The sequence below is a fragment of the Schistocerca piceifrons genome, chromosome 10 (genome assembly GCF_021461385.2).
Source record: "Schistocerca piceifrons isolate TAMUIC-IGC-003096 chromosome 10, iqSchPice1.1, whole genome shotgun sequence".
Classification (NCBI taxonomy): Eukaryota; Metazoa; Arthropoda; class Insecta; order Orthoptera; family Acrididae; genus Schistocerca; species Schistocerca piceifrons.
In genome coordinates, this window is record NC_060147.1 from 39,010,594 (window position 1) to 39,023,023 (window position 12,430).

Here is a 12,430-nt window from a genome sequence, read left to right on the forward strand (position 1 = left end):
CCGACTAAATGCAACAGGCGTGGAACTCAATCCCACAATCTTCACATCCAGCACCTGTACGATGCATTTACGTTTGCATGCTTGCGTTCAACGTACTGGCAGTTACATCAGTTATTAATGTACCAGCATTTCACGTTAGCCATGTCTTATCAAATGTTAAAATGTGTGTGAAATCTTATGGGACTTAATTGCTAAAGTCATCAGTCCCTAAGCTTACACACTACTTAACCTAAGTTATCCTAAGGACAAACACACACACACCCATGCCCGAGGGAGGACTCGAACCTCCGCCGGGACCAGCCGCACAGTCCACGATCGCTTGGCTAATCCCGCGTGGCCATGGCTTATCTCGCACTTACATTAACCTGTGCTCTTGCGACCTTAATCATTTAAATGAATTCCGGAAAGTTCATTCCTCAAAATTAATAATTTTTTGGTGTTGAGGCAAGGGGATGCCATTTCACCTATTTTATTTAACCTTGTCCTAGAGATGATCGATAGAGAATTTTCTAAAACCAGTCCACAAGGGATCCACCTACAGGATGTGAACATTACAAGACTTGCCTATGCAGATGATGTAGCACTAATAAGAAGTTCCAAAAGAGAATTAATCAGAATGATGGAAAATTACTACAAAATTACTGAGAAAACAGGATTAAATGTTAATGAAGAAAAGACAGAATATCTGCCCATAAGTAAGAAAACCAGAAAAGATGCAGCTCTGACTGTAGATGGATTCAATTTCAAGACTCTTGACCACTTCAGGTACCTAGGAAGTCTTTTTAGTAATAACAATAGATGCCCGTTTATCATCAGCAAACAAGACACTTTTTGCTTTCATCAAAATTCTAAGAAAGAGATCACTTAGCAGTAACTTATATCAATAGACCATTATACCTGTGATATTATATGGATGTGAAACATTAATACTTAGAAAGAAAGATGAAGAAAAACTATTAATATTCGAAAGAAAAGTCTAAGAAAAATTTTTGGACCTGTATACGACGAAAATAACATGGAATGCAGAATAACAAGAAATAAAGAATTAAGAGGGCTGTACAAACACCGTAACATCGTCGAAATGCTCAAGAGGTGAAGGTTGAATTGGTCAGGCCATATAGCAAGAATGACAGAGAATAGACTACCTAGAATGGCATTCAGCAGAACAATAGATGGAACGAGAGGAAGAGGGAGACCCAGAATCAGATGGCGGGATAACATTCGGGAGGATACAACTAGGATGAACAGCAACAGCAAGTGGACAAACAGCGTCTTGGACAGGCAAAAGTGGAAGAGGCTCATAGCGCAGGCGTATGCTCGATAAGGCCCTTGCCACATGTAAAGTAAAGTGAGTAAACAGTTTTTTCCGTTTGTGTATCTTTCTGGGCAAGTTTTATTTCCCTATCCTCTAGTATCACACCACGGAGTCGAGAAAAAGAAATGTGAAAATAAAAGATAGAATTATAAAAATACCAGTATGAGATTTTCACTCTGCAGCGGAGTGTGCGCTGATATGAAACTTCCTGGCAGATTAAAACTGTGTGCCCTACCGAGACTCAAACTCGGGACCTTTGCCTTCGCGGGCAAGTGCTCTACCATCTGAGCTACCGAAGCACGACCCGTCCTCACAGCTTTACTTCTGCCAGTATCTCGTTTCCTACCTTCCAAACTTTACAGAAAGTAAAACAAGGTTCGCAGGAGAGCGTCTGTAAAGTTTGGAAAGTAGGAGACGAGATACTGGCAGAAGTAAAGCTGTGAGGACGGGGCGTGAGTCGTGCTTCGGTAGCTCAGGTGGTAGAGCACTTGCCCGAGAAAGGCAAAGGTCCCGAGTTCGTGTCTCGGTCGGGCACACAGTTTTAATATGCCAGGAAGTTTTATAAAAATACCGTGCTCAGTCACTGTTTACATCTGCATCCACACAGATACTGCGCAATCGACTATACCGTGTGTGGCAGAGGGTACCACATACCACTACTAGTCATTTCCTATCCTGTTCGACTCGCAAAGAGAGCGAGGGAAAACCGAATGTCTGTGTTCCTCCGTGTGAGTCGTAATTTCTCGTACCTTACCCTCGTGGTGCCGACGCGAAATGTATGTTTGACGCCGTAGAACAGTTCTGCAGTCAGCTTCAAATGCTGCTTCTCTAAATTTTCTCAATAGTGTTCCTCGAAAAGCATGTCGTCTTTCCTTCAGGGATTTCCATTTGAATTCCTCAAGCATTCCGTAACACTTGTGTGTTGTTCCAACCTACAGGTTAACAAGTCTAGCAGCCTGCCTCTGAATTGCTTCGATGTCTTCCTTTAATCTGACAGGGTATGGATCCCAGACACTCGAGCAGTATTCAAGAAAAGGTGGTATTAGTGTGCTATATGCGGTCTCCTTTACAGATTAATCGAGATCCCAAAAATTTTCCAATAAAGTCAACCATTCACCTTCCCTTCCACAATCCTCACATGCTCTTTCCATTTCATATCGCTTCGCAACGTTATGCCCACGGTATTTAAACGACGTGCATGCGTCCAGCAAGACACTACTAACGCTGTATGCAAACATTACGGGTTTCTTTTTCCCCACTCATCCACATTAACTTACATTTTTCCACATTAATTTCACATAGCTTCCATTCATCATACCAACTAGAACTTTTGTCTAAATCATCTGGTATCCTCCAACAGTCACTCAACTATGGCACCTCAGTGTACATCACAGTGCCATCAGCAAACAATCACAGACTGCTGCTCATGCTGTCTGCCAAATCATTTGTGTATATAGAGAACACCAGTGGTCCTATCACACTTCTCTGAAGCGACCTTTTGTGGTTTGAATCTAATGATGCCTGAGTCAGAGTCATACCATATAGGATTCTATTGTAATTTTATACAGCCTGAATAAGATCTTCACTGTGCAACACAGTTGAAGGGTCTCATCTACAAAACCCCATAATTGCCTCCCTTTGCGATGCAGAAGTTTGAAATACGACTCAAAGGTGCCCACAACCTTCCTCTATAATAGTGCAGAGGTGCTGTGGCCTACGACATACTTTCATTGCCATATGGTGCAACGAGGATGAAAGCGAGCATCAGTGATATGACAACTCGAACCGGAGAAGTAAACAGAGATAAAAAGACCGACATTTGGGACAAATTAGGGAAAGCTCGATGCATAAAATGGAAACCAAAACTTCTAGAAGACAAAATTCAAGCCGCCATAAGCTGTGCTGTGTCGTTTCCACTGCAAATGGTTCAAATGGCTCTGAGCACTATGCGACTTAACTTCTGAGGTCATCAGTCCCCTAGAACTTAGAACTACTTAAACGTAAGTAACCTAAGGACATCACACACATCCATGCCCTAGGCAGGATTCGAACCTATGACCGTAGCAGCAATGCGGTTCTGGACTGAAGTGCATAGAACCACTCGGTCACAGTGGCCGGTGGTTCCACTGCAGGAAAGGTTATCTCTCAGGGGGAAAGAACCAAGGAAAAAAATTATAAATCATTATGCCAATGTAAACTGAATAAACCTGATAACAAACGGCATTGAAGCCAAGCTAAAGATGCAAATTTGTCGTGTGTATGGATGGGTTGAAGGGGAGGAAGGAACCCAAAAAAATACAGTAGGTAGAGCATTTGCCCACAAAAAGCAAAAAGTCCAGGTTTGAGTTCCAGTCGAGTACACACTTTTGATCCACCAGACATTTTTAGATTTGTAATAAGTAGGACAGTTTTTCATACTGACCTCAGCAGCAGTAATTATCATCATACTTTCGCAGTTGTCTCACAAATGGTTCACTCACTGGCCCTAAAAAATTTTTGCTTCTGTTGTCATGTACTTTCACCCTGTCTATGTTTGTACATTTGATGTTGAATTATTAAATGATACTTGTAATAATAATTCAAACCAGCCACATATGCACACAGCATAGTCGCTGCCGGAACACAGACATAAATGTGTGTCGCAGAGGAGAGAAGGAAAATGGCTGGCTGTAATTTATCCTGGCAGGGTCGCCATTATTTCCTCCAGCGCTGGTGGGCTGCGCTTTTCCTCGGGGAGCGAAGGAGCCTGCATATCGCGGCGATACGTCTCGTTTCTTTGCTGGCGACCATCTGCGACAGCCGGATACGAGAGCGAGCAGTCAAGGAGCAGAGCCGAGGCACTCCGAGGAATGGCGGCCGCTCCGCCCGCGCCCGTATGATCGACATTTTTCTCCCTTAATCCCTGCAGCGGCCTCGCTAAGAGAATTTCTTTGGTAGCAAGCACGGCGGCACGTTCATTTTTCGTGTTCCTTTCCCTCGGAGTTTTCGCGAAGGCTACGGATGGCAGCAAGTTCTGAGCCGGGCGAAGTTTACTTCGGAGAGGTGCGCCCGGGCCGTCAGGGGGCGTGGGAGGTGGGGGAGTGGCAAGGGAGGGCGTCGGAGGCTCGCTAAATGATAGCCGTGCTCTTTCAGCAGTAGCCAATGGACTCTGATGTCGAGTCGTAACTCCAACTGGGACAGTCTGTGGCTGGGGGACGATCAGATGAAGGAGAGAGAGGGGTGGGGGGATGAAAGGGGAACAGGATAGTAACAGAAAGGAAGGCAGGGGGTAAAGAGAATTGGGGAATGGTGAGCACAACGGGGTGACCCCACTTCATCACACACCTCATTACGTTCTCCTTCGTTCGTCTCCATCTTTTTATCTGTATCTACCTACCACAGCCAACATCATCTACAGGTTGTATACGATTAATAGCGAAGTCTGACAAGGTTGAAAGTATACAACAGTAGCAGCGGAAACGTTCCAGTAAACACCCATCCACAAACGAATTATTTTCCTGATACAGTGTGTGTGTGTGTGTGTGTGTGTGTGTGTGTGTGTGTGGATTATCGGGTTTGCGAATTATTCGAGAATCTAAAAGAAAGGAAATAAAGAAAGATGTGCAGAATTTTTCTCTTGTGAACAGCAATAAACAACCCTCTGCTTGACAACAAGCGCTATTTTCATTGTTTAAACTACTTCCGTGTGACGACAGAGTACCGCTTACATTGTTAGCAGCCGTCCTGGGCCGCATAAATCAAAAATAAAACTTAGTTTTCTCACATTATTCAGTGTGCACGAGTCAAAGGAGCAAGTTAAAAAGAGTTTGTGGAAGAGATGACGAAGAAACGAAGGAAACGGTTTGACATTAAGACAAAAATTAAAACTGCCTGCCGGACATTGTGGCCGAGCGGTTCTAGGCGCTTCAGTCCGGAACCGCGCTGCTGCAACAGTCGCAGGTTCGAATCCTGCCTTGGGCATTGGATGTGTGTGATGTCCTTAGGTTAGTTAGGTTTACGTAGTTCTAAGTATAGGGGACTGATGACCTCAGATGTTAAGTCCCATAGTGCTCAGAGCCATTTGAACCATTTTGAAAATTGCCTTGGGGATTGAAGCTTCCTGGCAGATTAAAAGTATGTGCCGGTCCGAGACTCGAAATCGAGACCTTCGCCTTTTGCGGGCAAGTGCTTTACCATCTGAGCTACCCAAGCACAACTCACGACCCATCCTCATAGCCTCAATTCTGCCAGTATCTCGTCTTCTACCTTCCAAACTTCACAGAAGCTCTTCTGCGAACCTGGCGAGGTACTGGCAGAATTGAAGCTGTGAGGAGGTGTCGTGAGTCGTGCTTGGGTAGCTCAGTTGGTAGAGCACTTGCCCGCGAAAGGCAAAAGTCCCGAGTTCGAGTCTCGGTCCGGTACACAGTTTTAATCTGCCAGGAAGTTTCATACCAGCGCACACTTCGCTGCACAGTGAAAATCCCATTCTGCCCAGAGGATTGTTTGCAGAATAGATTTTCCATCTCCAGAGGCGTGTGCGTTGATATGAAACTTCCTAGCAGGTAAAAACTGTACTGGCGGGTGTGAAGCTGTGAGGAGGGTTTGTGAGTCGTGCTTGCATCGCTCAGTTGGTTGATCACCTGCCCGCGAAAGGGAATGGTCTCGACTTCGAGTCTCGGTGGAGCACACAGTTTTAATCTGACATGAAGTTTCATATCGGCGCACACTCCCACTCCGCTGAAAAGTCAAAATTCATTCTGGAACTGCCCCCAAACGGTGGCTAAGACACATCTCACAAAAAAAAAAAAAAAAAAAAAAAAAAAATTACTAAGACTTGAGATGGGGGAAAGTGCTGCCAAACAAAGTGATGATTATTGTATTGGAATGCAGAATGTTCCGGCCATTGAACATAATACGCAGTAAATACAGCATTTTATCTGGAAATGCGATTCTATTTCTTGACTATCTGCGGGAGAAAGCATAAAGATATCGACTTATTTTGATTAATTAGACGCTGCTCTTTTCATAAGCTTGCCAAGGGTGTCATCCTTCAAGCACGGTGTGTGACGGAACAGGAATTTTTTTTTTCAAGAAGTTATAGGGCGCATTGTGTGCCTCATCTGGATAGGTAACCAGATTCGAACAACGTCACTGGATTCGCAAACTTCCTACTACAAATGTTTCAGCATAAATTTGTGGAAGAAGAAAATTTCACACCAGGCCAAATTTAAAGTGCAGACGAAAGTCAGCTATATTGAAAATGTCCACCGGCCAGAACCCTTGCTTTTAAGAGTGAAGTTCGTGCTGGTGGATACAACTCGTCTAAAGAACGCATTACAATTTTGTGCACCGCTAACACATATGCGAACCAGAAAGTGAATCTACGACTGATTGTAAAAGTAAAAACAATCCCGAGTATTCAAGGATATTCCAACTACTTCCTTCGCATTGTTGTTGTTGTTGTTGTTGTTGTGGTCTTCAGTCTTGAGACTGGTTTCATGCAGCTCTCCATGCTACTCTATTCTGTGCAAGGTTCTTCATCTCCCAGTACCTACTGCAACCTACATCCTTCTGAATCTGTTTAGTGTATTCATCTCTTGATCTCCCTCTGCGATTTTTACCCTCCACGCTGCCCTCCAATACTAAATTCGTGATGCCTCAGAATATGCCCTAGCAACCGATCCCTTCTTCTCAAGTTGTGCCACAAATTTCTCTTCTCTCTAACTCTATTCAATACCTCCTCATTAGTTATGTGATCTACCCACCTAATCTCCAGCATTCTTCTGTAGCACCACATTTCGAAAGCTTCTGTTCTCTTCTTGTCCAAACTATTTATCGTCCATGTTTCACTCCCATACATGGCTATACTCCACACAAATACTTTCACAAACGACTTCCTGACACTTAAATCTATGCTCGATGTTAACAAATATCTCTTCTTCAGAAATGCTCTCCTTGCCATTGGCGGTCTACATTTTATATCCTCTCTACTTCGACCATCATCAGTTATTTTGCTCCCCAAATAACAAATACTCATTTACTACTTTAAGCGCCTCATTTCCTAATCGAATTCCCTCAGCATCACCCGACTTAATTCGACTACATTCCATTATCCTCGTTTTGCTTTTGTTGATGTTCATCTTATATCCTCCTTTCGAGACGCTGTCCATTCACTTCAACTGCTCTTCCAAGTCCTTTGCTGTCTCTGACAGAATTACAATGTCATCGGCGAACCTCAAAGTTTTTATTTCTTCTCCATGGATTTTAATTCCTACTCCGAATTTTTCTTTTGTTTCCTTCACTGCTTGCTCAATATACAGATCGAATAACATCGGGGAGAGGCTACAACCCTGTCTCACTCCCTTCCCAACCACTGCTTCCCTTTGATGTCCCTCGACTCTTATAACTGCCATCTGGTCTCTGTACAACCAAAAAGGAACACAGAAGGGTAGAGAAGTTTCCAGAAACTGATGCTACACACATTTTGTACCACAAGTTCGGTCTTTTCTAGAAGAGGAAGTGTTACCACAGAAGGCCGTTCTTTTGCCCGATAGCACCCCTTCAGATCCCGATGAGAGGATTATAGTATCTGATGACGGTCTCATCGTACCGAAATATTTACCTCCTAACGTGACCGCCATTACACAGTCAATGGATCGGGGCGTAGTTGCATCGCGAAAACAACGCTACAGGGCTGGTCAACTGAGAATGCTGGTTGATGAGGGTGATTTGGTGGCGTTTCGGACGAAGTTGACGATTCTAGGTGGCAAACACGGGTTTTCTGATGCATCACAGGAAGTCAGCCGGCCGGTGTGGCCGTGCGGTTCTAGGCGCTTCAGTCTGGAACCGCGTACCCGCTACGGTCGCAGGTTCGAATCCTGCCTCGGGCATGGATGTGTGTGATGTCCTTACGTTAGTTAGGTTTAAGTAGTTCTAAGTTCTGGGGGACTGATGACCTCAGATGTTAAGTCCCATAGTGCTCAGAGCCATTTGAACCATTTTGAACAGGAAGTCAGGTCACATACACTAGTTTGATCATCGAGGAAAATTCTTTCACGTAATAGAAGAAAGTGATTATCTAGATTTCAGTGAGGAAGAAATAACAACTGCACAAATAATGAATCTAGCAACGGGTTTAAATGATTCTGAAGGCGATGAAGAAAACTTGAATGAGTAGCCGAACATCGAAGCATACGAACCCTGCTTCCAATATAATAAATGAGTGACACAGAAATTTTGACCTCTGGTCTGAAACGAAACAAAGACGAGGACAGAGAATGTGAAAATGCGAATGAAGACAGTGAGTGAAATCTGGTTTCGCAGGTCAGAGCGGATGAGGTTGTGGAAAGTGGCCAAAATCAGTTACTGTTAGTTACACAAGAATACACAACTTCATTCCTCGAAAACCAGTGCACAGTTTTCTCTGTAAAACAACAAGGATCAATTCACGGCTGAGGGCCCAAGTAACTTCTCAATAATAAGGTTCAAATAATTCCTTTTAAAAGGCAAGGATTGAGAGAAACGCCTGAAGGCCTTCCTTAAGTAAAATTAAAATACCTTCTCGGTTAAAGGCCCAAATAATATTTCCGACCAGCAAAGGAAATTCTTTAAAGGTAAGCATTTAAAAATTTCGGCTAAAACCCATGTTAAGGACAATTAAAATTAATTCCTCGTCTGAAAGCCGAATAATATTTAAACATAATATAAGGCCACCTTTAAAGACAAGCATTTACACAGTACAGCAGAAAACCATCTTATGAAAACTTGAAATATTTTGACGGCTGAAGGCCCAAACAATTATTCAAAATGATTAAAGACAAACCTTAAGATAAGCATTTACACAGTACGGCTGAAGGCCATTTTAAGAATTCAAGATAATTAAAGAGAAACCTAACAGACAGGAATTTACTCATTACGGCTGAAACTCACAATTTTAAAACAAACGCGGCTGAAGGCCTAAATACAGAGCATATTTTATACAAGCACCAAGGAAACTTGTATACACATGCGTATTCAAATACAGAGATATGTAAACAGGCAGGAGATGGCAGATTACGGCAACGCCTATGTAAGACAACAAGTGTCTGGCGCAGTTGTTAGATCGGTTACTCCTGCTACAATGGCAAGTTATGAAGATTTAAGTCACTTTGAACGTGGTGTTATAGTCGGCGCGCGAGCGACGGGACACAGCATCTCCGAGGTAGCGATGAAGTGGGGATTTTCCTGTACGACAATTTCACAAGTGTACCGTGAATATCAGGAATCCGGTAAAACATCAAATCTCCGACATCACTGCGGCCGGAGAAAGTTCTTGCAAGAACGGGACCATTCACGACTGAAGAGAATCGTTCAACGTGGCAGAAGTGCACCCTTCCGCAAATTTCTGGAGATTGCAATACTGGGCCATCAACAAGTGTCAGTTTGCGAACCATTGAACAAAATATCATCGATATGGGCTTTCGGAGCTGAAGGACCACTCATGTACGCCTCGGGCATGGATGTGTGTGATGTCCTTAGGTTAGTTAGGTTTAAGTAGTTCTAAGTTCTAGGGGACTGATGACCTCAGAAGTTAAGTCCCATAGTCCTCAGAGCCATTTGAAGCATTTGAACCACTCATGTACCTTTGATGACTGCACGATACAAATCTTTACGACTCATCTGGAACCGTCAACACCGACATCGGACTGTTGATGAGTGGAAACATGTCGCCGGGTCGGACGAGTCTATTTTCAAGTTGTATCGAGTTGATGGACGTCTACTGGTATGGAGACAATCTCGTGAATCCATGGATCCTGCTTGTCAACAGAGGACTGTCCAAGCTAGTGGTGGCTCTGCAGTATGCAGCTTATGCAGTTGGAATGATACGTCTAGATACGGCTCTGATATTTGACACATACGTAAGCATCCTGTCTGATCACCTGCAACCATTCATGTCCATAGTGCATTCCGACGGAGGCAGGCAGTTCCACCAGGACAATGCGACACCCCACACGTCCAGAATTGCTGAGACTGGCTCCAGCGACACCCTTTTCTGAATTTAAATACTCCCGCTGACCACGAAACTCTCCAGACATCAACATTATTGAGCATATATGGGATGCCTTGCAACGTCTTCTTCAGAAGTGATCTCCTCCCCCTTGTACTCTTAAGCATTTATGGCCCTGCAAGATTCATGGTCTCAATTCCCTCTAGCACTACTTCAGACATTAGTCGAGTCCATGCTACATCGTGCTGCTGGGGCCCTGCACGATATTCTTTGGTTCTTCAGTGTAGTGGGTACCCATTATTTGAGATAAATGTTACGAGACGCCGTGTTACTGTCCAGTAATTGGTGTTCTGACACTTTTGATGTATATTGAGTGTAGTTTCGCCGGCTGCTGTGACCGAGCGGTTCTAGTCGCTTCAGTCCGGAACCGCGCTGCTGCTTCAGTCGCAGGTTCGAATCCTGCCTCAGTCATGCATGTGTGTTATGTCCATACGTAAGTTAGGTTTAAGTAGTTCTATGTCTACGGTACTGATGACCTCAGATGTTAAGTCCCATAGTGCTCAGAGCCATTTGAACCATTTTTGGGTGTACCTTCAACAATTCTCAGTCTTTGTTGTAAAGCACTCTGTCTTCAGGCCACAAGCGGTCCATCGGGGCCGTCCGACCGCCGTGTCATCAGTGGGGATCGGATAGGAGGGGCATGTAGTCAGCACATTTCTCTCCCGGTCGTTATGATGGTTTTCTTTCACCAGAGCCGCTACTGTTCGGTCAAGTAGCTCCTCAATTGGCATCACGAGGCTGAGTGCACCCCGAAAAATGGCAACAGCGCTTGGCGGATGAATGGTCACCCATCCAAGTGCCGTCCACGCCCGACAGCGCTTAACTTCGGTGATCTCACGGGAACCGGAGTATCCAATGCGACAAGGACGTTGCTGTCTTTGTTCTCAGATGGCTCTTAATTCATTTATCAGATCCTCGACTTAAACTGGCAAGCCATGTGGAAGACAAACAAAAATTAAGCGAAGCGAAATGTAGTGTAGGAGGGCTATGTAAGAAGCGTTCAGTGAATTCGAAAGTAAAGTTCTATGTACTGACTTGGAAAAATATCCTAAGAAATTTTGGTCTTATGTCAAAGCGGTAGGTGGTTCAAAACAAAATGTCCAGACACTCTGTGACCAAAATGGTACTGAAACAGAGGATGATAGACTAAAGGCCGAAATACTAAATGTCATTTACCAAAGCTGTTTCACAGAGGAACACTGCACTGTAGTTCCTTCTCTAGATTGTCGCATAGATGACAAAATTGTAGATATCGCAATAGACGACAGAGGGATAGAGAAACAATCAAAATCGCTCAAAAGAGGAAAGGCCGCTGGACCTGATGGGATACCAGTTCGATTTTACACTGAGTACGCGAAGGAACTTCTTGCAGCGGTGTACCGTAGGTCTCTAGAAGAGCGTAGCGTTCCAAGGGATCGTAAAAGGGCACAGGTCATCCCCGTTTACAAGAAGGGACATCGAACAGATGTGCAGAACTATAGACCTATATCTCTGACGTCTATCAGTTGTAGAATTTTGGAACACGTATTATGTTCGAGTATATTGACTTTTCTGGAGACTAGAAAGCTACTCCGTAGGAATCAGCGTGGGATTCGAAAAAGACGATCGTGTGAAACCCAGCTCGCGCTATTCGTCCACGAGACTCAGAGGGCCATAGACGCGGGTTCCCAGGTAGATGCCGTGTTTCTTGATTTCCGCAAGGCGTTCGATACAGTTCCCCACAGTCGTTTAATGGACAAAGTAAGAGCATATGGACTATGAGACCAATTGTGTGATTGGATTGAAGAGTTCCTAGATAACAGAATGCAACATGTCATTCTCAATGGAGAGAAGTCTTCTGAAGTAAGAGTGATTTCAGGTGTGCCGCAGGGGAGTGTCGTAGGTCCGTTGCTATTCACAATATACATAAATGACCTGGTGGATGACATCGGAAGTTCACTGAGGATTTTTGCAGATGATGCTGTGGTGTATCGAGAGGTTGTAACAATGGACAATTTTACTGAAATGCAGGAGGATCTGCAGCGAATTGACGAATGCTGCAGGGAATGGCAATTGAATCTCAATGTAAACAAGTGTAATGTGCTGCGGAT